Source organism: Galeopterus variegatus, unplaced genomic scaffold (assembly GCF_000696425.1).
Source record: "Galeopterus variegatus unplaced genomic scaffold, G_variegatus-3.0.2 Scaffold6017, whole genome shotgun sequence".
Classification (NCBI taxonomy): Eukaryota; Metazoa; Chordata; class Mammalia; order Dermoptera; family Cynocephalidae; genus Galeopterus; species Galeopterus variegatus.
This window is the reverse complement of record NW_007732128.1, coordinates 118,294-125,842: the sequence shown is the minus strand read 5'-3', so window position 1 is coordinate 125,842 and position 7,549 is coordinate 118,294. Positions and strand designations below refer to the sequence as shown.

At 43.8% G+C, this 7,549-nt stretch overlaps 1 pseudogene; it reads left to right on the top strand.

Annotated features, from left to right (window-relative positions):
• Nucleotides 1–3,365: 3,365 nt before the first annotated feature.
• LOC103605723 lies at nt 3,366–5,044 on the top strand (annotated as a pseudogene).
• Nucleotides 5,045–7,549: the final 2,505 nt, after the last annotated feature.

The window sequence follows — 7,549 nt, the reverse complement described above, 5'->3', positions numbered from 1 at the left end:
GAATCTATTTTTTCTTTTAAATAAGCATGCATTTTAGAATAGAGAAACCTGAAAACTAAACATTAATTGTGTAATATGTGGCCCTATTAGAATGGAAGTACTGTATTAGAGCAATAACCGATGCATTACAAACATCCGTACATGGGTGTTTTTTCTTTACCATATATTGTTTATCAGAAACCTCTGTACCTTTTCCTTTAAGGGAGTCAATATTCATTTGTATTCCATGCTGACAGCTGCAAATTGATGGCTAGCAGTTATCAAATAAATGTTGACAAAAAGCGGCTACTTAACATTTTCCTCCCAACAAAGGGTTTTGGAAGGATGGATAATTTAGATCTTAGGGCCTCAACTATAAATAAACAGCAACTGCTTTCTGAATACCACCTTTCTGTAGTTGAAGATTGTGCTGCAAACCTGACAAATGATTTCTGAAAGAGAATGATGAACCCTTATTACCAAGATACTCTTAACTTAATCCCAAACAAGGATCCTGGGTAATTTTACATACACTGTAAAGATAGATGGCACCGTCCTCATCTGGCAGCTCACAAATGTTTGACTAGATCGGAAATGGCATTTGGGCATGATTAAAGATTCTACTGGGCTTCCCAGAAATTCTCAGTCCTGTGTCATCAACACCCTAACTCACTGCCATTGCTAAGGGATAGAGACACCTCCCCCAGTTCCCGTGATTAGCAACTGCATACAGCCTACAGGCTTCTGATAAATTGTTTTCAAAAAATCGTTTAGGGGAACCCATAGCTCCAGCCAGTGTTTATATGTCAAGGTATTATTATTTTATCACAGTGGATCAGTAAGCAGTGGTGACAACTGGCAAGTCATTGCTTCAGATATTTTATAACAGAGTTGTTAACATTATTTCCTTTATATGGCTCTTTCATCTTTTCTGAATTATATACTGATGTCCCAAAAAGTGGCATGAAAGTCATTTGACGGTGATTAAAGTGCTCTTAAATTTTTTTTTTGTTTTTTATCAGTTTAAAAATGTTTTATCTTGTATCAGCAGCACCAGCTTGTTTACTAATGAGATTCCACTAATGTGGCTCAGTCTCATTCCGATGATGTGCAGACTGAAAAGCTGATGAGCCAAAAATGAGAACTTGTTATTAAACTGTCGTCACATCTGATGATATAAAGATGTCACTCAGAAGTTGCCATTGGAACAGCTGAAAAGAAAATTCCCCAAAAAGCCAAAGGGGTAGTGGGCATGGGACCAACCAGATATTATCACGACTTAATTGTCCAGCATGGGAGGAAAGTAAAGTGAGTGTTGGTAAAACCAGCATGAATCAGAGAGGGAGACTTGGCCAAATGCACACAACTGACCTTTGGAGTGGAGAAGGCGGACTGTGCTGGCAGGCCCTCCTCCTGTTCTGTGTTCTACTACCAAGCCAGAGTCACTTGTGATGGAGTTTAGATTGAATATCACCCTGAGCCAAGTGGCAAAACAATCAAAGCCAGAAAAAACAAACAAACAAAAAAAAACAACGGGGCTTTTCTAAAATTTATGGTTTTCAGCATGGTAGCCAAATGTAGGTTTACATGAAAAGAGGCCAATCACAGCTGCTTTCAGTTTCCATGGAGGGAAAAATGCAGGTCCCTCATCCACTCCATTCGGAGTCAATGCAACTGCAGATTTTCTTTGCAAAAATACCATTCCAACAATGCAAGAGTGCAACATGATATCATTTTAGAAGGTCATAGTGGCAAAATTTTACATTGGATTGGAGAGGATTTTACTCCTTGCTTTCTCAAGTAGTTCCTTTGGTTTTTTCTCAGGATTGGTGGAACCGTGAAAGGCCAGTCTGTCACTGTGTGTGAAAACTGATATTGTAGCCACTCTGAGTGGGGACGGGGGCTGGAGTTCAGGATGAGGTGACTGGATTCTCTTCCTACTTCTGAGTTGATGGTTTTGGCATCTGCAAAGTAAAATTGAACTCTACAGCAGATATCCCAAAATTTATGCAAAACACCAGCTAAGAATCATGGCCAAGATGATATTTGGCTTGAGTTAGCTTGACGAGCATCTCCATTCTCCAATGTGTCTTCAGAGGCACTTTTGCTTCCTTTTTCCGCACATGGGATGCAGAGGAGTCAGATAAACTACTCAAAATTCTTTAGATAAATGCTCCAGGTGTTAAGCAAAGAGTTATTAGGAATAATAATTCAGTGAAAGGAAATTTGGATGACATGAACTCATTTCCATTAGGCTTGAGCCACACAAATCAATCGGAAGAGAAACAACTGAATCCAAGATAATAACTGGCTATCTGGGGAGTGGGCATGGGAGGAAGGTTAGGGAAGTAACAAGCCAGTTACTGTTTAGTGAAGTTCAAGTCACGTCAGTTGTTCAAATTCTAGACTAATGGGACTTGCCCAACATAGTCAAGCAGCCAGTTATCATCAAAACTCAAGTCTTTGTCTCCCTCCCACTCCACACCTCTCCCACAATCATGTCACTTGACCACACTTGACCATTTGTTTTCAGACCAATGCAAATGTGACTGTAGACCCTGACACTGAAGCCAAAAAACCAAAAACAAAAACCCAAGTCTGCTTTATAGCACTTCCCTAAAATTGTAACACCTTGGGACCCTGGTTCTCAGAATGGCTTTGTCTCCCAGTGATTCTAGAATGCAGTCATAGTGAGTGCAAACCAAACCTTTTTTGGGGGGAGGAGGGATTTCTCTGATAACCCTGTAGGGGCAGGAAAAAGGTAAGCTTTGGGTGGGTATGGAAACCCATTTCCCCCACAATCAAAGGTCCTTAACGTTTTCCTAATGGCGACCTTATCTTTAAGTCCCTCTTTCGAGCCTCTTCTGCAGCCTCCTCCCTATTGGCTGATAATTAGCATGGGCTGTGGTGCACATAAATAATCATAAGATGCCAGATAAACTGTATTGGTTTTAAATTAGAGCCGTGCCTACAGTGTCTCCCTACGAACAGCAGCCTATTATTTTTAATTATAGCTTGCAAAGCAAAGTGATTTCTTGCCCTCTTTACAGCATCCCTGACAGTATTCTGTCAGTCCAGATGATATGGTGGCCCATCAGCACACACATCCCCAGTCACATCCCCAACTGTGACTCAAAAAGTGAATCAAAAGTGATCGATCGCACTCATTGCCACTTGCATTTTGAAGTGGACTGTGAGGAAATGTACCCTCTTTGCTACTGTCCCATTCTGAATCTGGGACAAAAATGATATCTAGAAAAAGGTTTTCACATCTGGATGAATTAATCAATGTGTCATGTGTCTGTGTGAGGTATGCATATGACAGGGCGTGTGTGTGTGTGTGTGTGTGTGTGTGTGTCTGTGTGTGTGTGTGTGTTAAACGTTTTAACACAGCATTGCAAACCGTTTCCCCAGCAGTACTATGGGCAAAAAATAAAGGAAAGACCTGGCACCAGCCCCACTTGGGTTTTCTACCTGATCGGCCATAACTAAGAGTAGTTGATTTAATTCAGACAGAGCGTTCTAGAAACATCTTGGTGTCCAATTACATTACACATTGGGAAGTCAAGGGGTTGGATGAATTTGTTCTCGAGTGTTCGGAAGGATGCCATCTTTTTCCCTTTGCACAGAAGAGGCTCCTGCCGTGATTTATTGATATCTGTATTTATTTTCAAAGCCTTTTCCTAGACGAGGTGTAAAAAGTCACACCAGCTTTACAAGCGGAATTTATGAACTCGTTTCTCCAGGACGGTCACATCATACCTTTTACAGCCATGTGCTTTGGGTTCAGTGGCCTTTGCCATGCCAAGATCCAGACGCAACTGAGCCGATGAGGGGGAGGCTCGTGGATTCCCAGACAGTCAGTCGGAAGGACATCGTCCCGTCACCCCCATCCTTAACACAGTTTTTCTTTTTGTCTTTCTTTTTTTCGTTTCCAGCAACAGGGAGCTGCCACCACCGTCTACTGCGCTGCGGCTCCGGAGCTCGAGGGCCTGGGAGGGCTGTACTTCAACAACTGCTGCCGCTGCGTGCCATCGCCAGAAGCGCAGCGCGAGGACACAGCCCGGGCCCTGTGGGCGCTCAGCGACAGGCTGGTCCGAGAGCGACTCGGCAGCCAGGCCACCTAGTGCACTGTCACCCTGCCCACCTGTCACCCAGAGGGGTCCATGCTCCTCTGCAAGCATGAAGTCAGTAAGAGCAATCACAACAGAGTGAAAAATGTTAAGTACCAATGGGCAGCAGGGAATTCCAGGGGGAAAGGGACAATATCACTTATCTGGGGCTGGGTTAGGCCTGGGCCCTTCGGCCTCTTGGTGGTGGCCTATTTGAAAGTGAAAGCTTGGTTGGTGAGTGGGTTCTTTCTCTTGCTGTAGAAGCACAAGCAATTCTCTCTCACCATTTGGAACAGCCTAGTGTCCCCTTGTCCCACTCCACCACCACCACTGCAGCCACGGGCTGACTTTCTCCTCTTTAGGGAAGAAAAAGCAAGTGTTCATCCTTTCTTGCTGCATTGAGCCAGGAGATAATTGTTCCATTTGTCCCAACCGTTCAAGTCTGAGTGGGCTTGGCAGCTACGGGGGGAGTGAAATCTCCGAACCTGGTTATCTCCGGCCAAGATGGTGGTGACACTCAGAGGCAGAGTGGAGTGGGCAGAGCTAGTGGGTCACAAAAGTACTGGTCATCGACCCCATTGCCAAAACTATATGTAAAATTCTTTAGAGATTATAACAAACAAATTTTGCAGATCATTCCCTAGATACCTTGACGGACAGAAAAGGAAGCACTGTGTCCTGAAGAATACACAGGATACTTTGGGGGTGTGGAATAGTCACTCTTCATTCACAGTTTTTAGAGGCAGCCCACTGGCTGAGGTTTGCATTCTGCTGAAATTCCCTCCTGTTCCTCCCATCCTATGCATAATAAAAGAACATGCTTGAATATGATCACCTGAAGTTTTTTGTACTGTTTCTTTCAATGTTTGTTTCAGTTTTTTTTGTTTTTGTTTTTTAGAAAAGAAATCTAGAGGAAAAATAAAGCGCTTCTTGTAGACGCCAGGAAAACACCATTCTTGTTTCTTCTCTGAGTTTTTGTTTTGTTTTTGTGCTTTGTGGCTGTCTGTGGGCCAAGTTGTCTCACGCGGTTAGCATGCCGGCATCATATTTTCTGTTAAAGAAAGAAAGAAAGAAGAAAAATGTTGAATTTCACCTTAAGATGGGTTGTTATTGCAAGTGCTGTACCTGTTGCATACTTTGTGACCAAAGAGCACCTCCGTGCATTAGAGTGGGAGGGAGTGGGAGGCTCTTCCCCACTCATCCCTTCCCATTTACACCATGATTTCCAGGCCATTCCAGCAAGCACATGAGAAAGTCCACCCTGGCAAGTTGGAGACAGTGCTTTTACTGAAATGCCAGGAAGGCGGAGGCGGGGATGTGTGTCTGATAGGGGCAGCGTCAGGCCAGGCAACATCATGAATCCCCAGCCTCTGTGCTGCAGTCCAGTCAAACACCATTGCCCTCCAGTGTTCCATAGCCTGGCAGCATACTCCCACCTGGCTACCTTCTCCCTTAGAAAATCCTTAAAATCGTAGGACCTTTAAAGCTATGAATCAGATAAAGTCACTTTTCCAATTCAAGCCCTCCAGTGCTTCTGAGACAGATTGTTTACAAAGGCAGCTGTCATAATATCCCTCTCAGCATCCACACCTTGGGGGGCCCCTTCCTCAGGAGCTCTGACCACACGACTTGCTTTGGCTGATTTGAAAAGTGCTCATGCACTGGGGCCTGCCCTTTCTTGCTGCTGTTTGGAACCCTGCAACCACCGTCACATGAATGACCCCGGGTAGTCTGCGGGTGATGAGAGACACAGAGTTGCGACCCTAATTGACATCAGGTGAACTGCTGGACGGTGAGTGAGGCCATCTCAGACAACCCAGCCCCAGCAGAGCCAACCCAGATGAGCAGAAGCTCCCAGTCAACCCACCGAAATGCAAAAATAATAGAAGCTTGTTATTTTAAGCTGCTAAGTTCCAGGATTACTTGTTAACATAGTAAAAGCTAATGGATACAGCTTTTGATTTCACTAAGCAAAGCATGATTTTTTTACCAATTGCCCATGAGTTCTCTCCTATTCTTGGTCCCCAGCCACCCCTCTGATCTCATGTTCCAGCACTTTCTCCTCATCCACTAGAAGCTAATCTAGCCCTCTCATATTCCTCAAAAATGCCAAGCACACTCCCAACTTAAGGTCTTTACACTTGCCGTTCCCTCTGCTGAAACGCTTTTCTTCTGAAGACCTCATGGCTTTCTCCCTCACTGCTTTCTGGTCTCTGTTTAAATGTCACCCCTTTCTGATGAGGTGACATTCATGGTGTCACCCCATTCCCCCTCCTCTTACCCTTTATTTTTCTCCACAACACTGAATACTATTGGATACATTATGTGTCTATTTACTAGTTTTCTCTTTCCATCCCCTATAATATAAAATCTATGAAATTTGTCTGTTTTCTTCACAACTGTGGCCACAGTTCTTTGAACTGCTCCTGTCAAATGACAGTCTTAATGAATAACCATGAAAGGAAAAGTCTTAATAAGTAACCATTGAAGAAAAGAATGATTCCTGGTGAGTAGGCATTATGTTCATGAAAATAATTTCCACTGTGGCACGAAAGCTCTTGAGCCATACACTGTGCTAAGCAGGCTACAACATTAAGTCTAATTTCTAACGTGACCACAATCCCATCTTATGGATGAAGAAACTAAGGCTAAGAGGTTTTGTAATTTGCCTTTGTCCACACAGCTCCTAAGCTGGTAGAGCTGCAGTTCACACCCAGGTCTGTTTGATTTCCAGGTCATGTAGTTTTCCTGCACCAATGCCACCACTCCTTCAATATGGTGAAAATGTCCATATTGATAGGAATGTACTGTCTTAAGGTCTCAGGCTGAGCAGAGAGGTGATGTTATGTGTCTGACTCTAGCTAAGCTTTAAGCATTTGGCAAAAGTGTAAGTTAAGCCAGGACAAAGAAGATGTCGGAATATCATCAGCCAAGATGATGTCCAAAGTGCCAAAGAGAAGGAAGGGAGGACTTGCTGGCTTCTGTGCTGATTCTGTACCAGGCCTGTAAGATGAGGCCTGGGGGGACCTAATTAGGGGGGTGAGGATTCCCCTAAGTCAAGAAGCTCCCCAAGTCATAAAGATCAAGTCTTCATTCATTCATTCATTCATTCAGCAAAAACACAGAGTGCTACATTCTGGAAATTCAAAGTTTAGGGTAAACTCCCCTACAGTTGCTGCTATAAAGGAATGTACATCTTGGGTCTACAGGATTGCTCACAATGCACAAGGTCCTAATCAACTTTATCAAAAGTTCTCCAGGTTACTCGAAGATGGACTGAGGCCCCAGAACAATAACCAGCCTCCTCTCTCCCATTTCAGTCGTGCTGCCAGCATCTGTAGGCTGTTTTCCCTCTAGGCACATTCATCTTAATTCTTTGGCTAATTCTGTGGGGAAATCCTAGACAAGTGAGCTAGTGGGTGACTTGCCTATTTTAGCCTATTCTAAGGCCAAGGCTA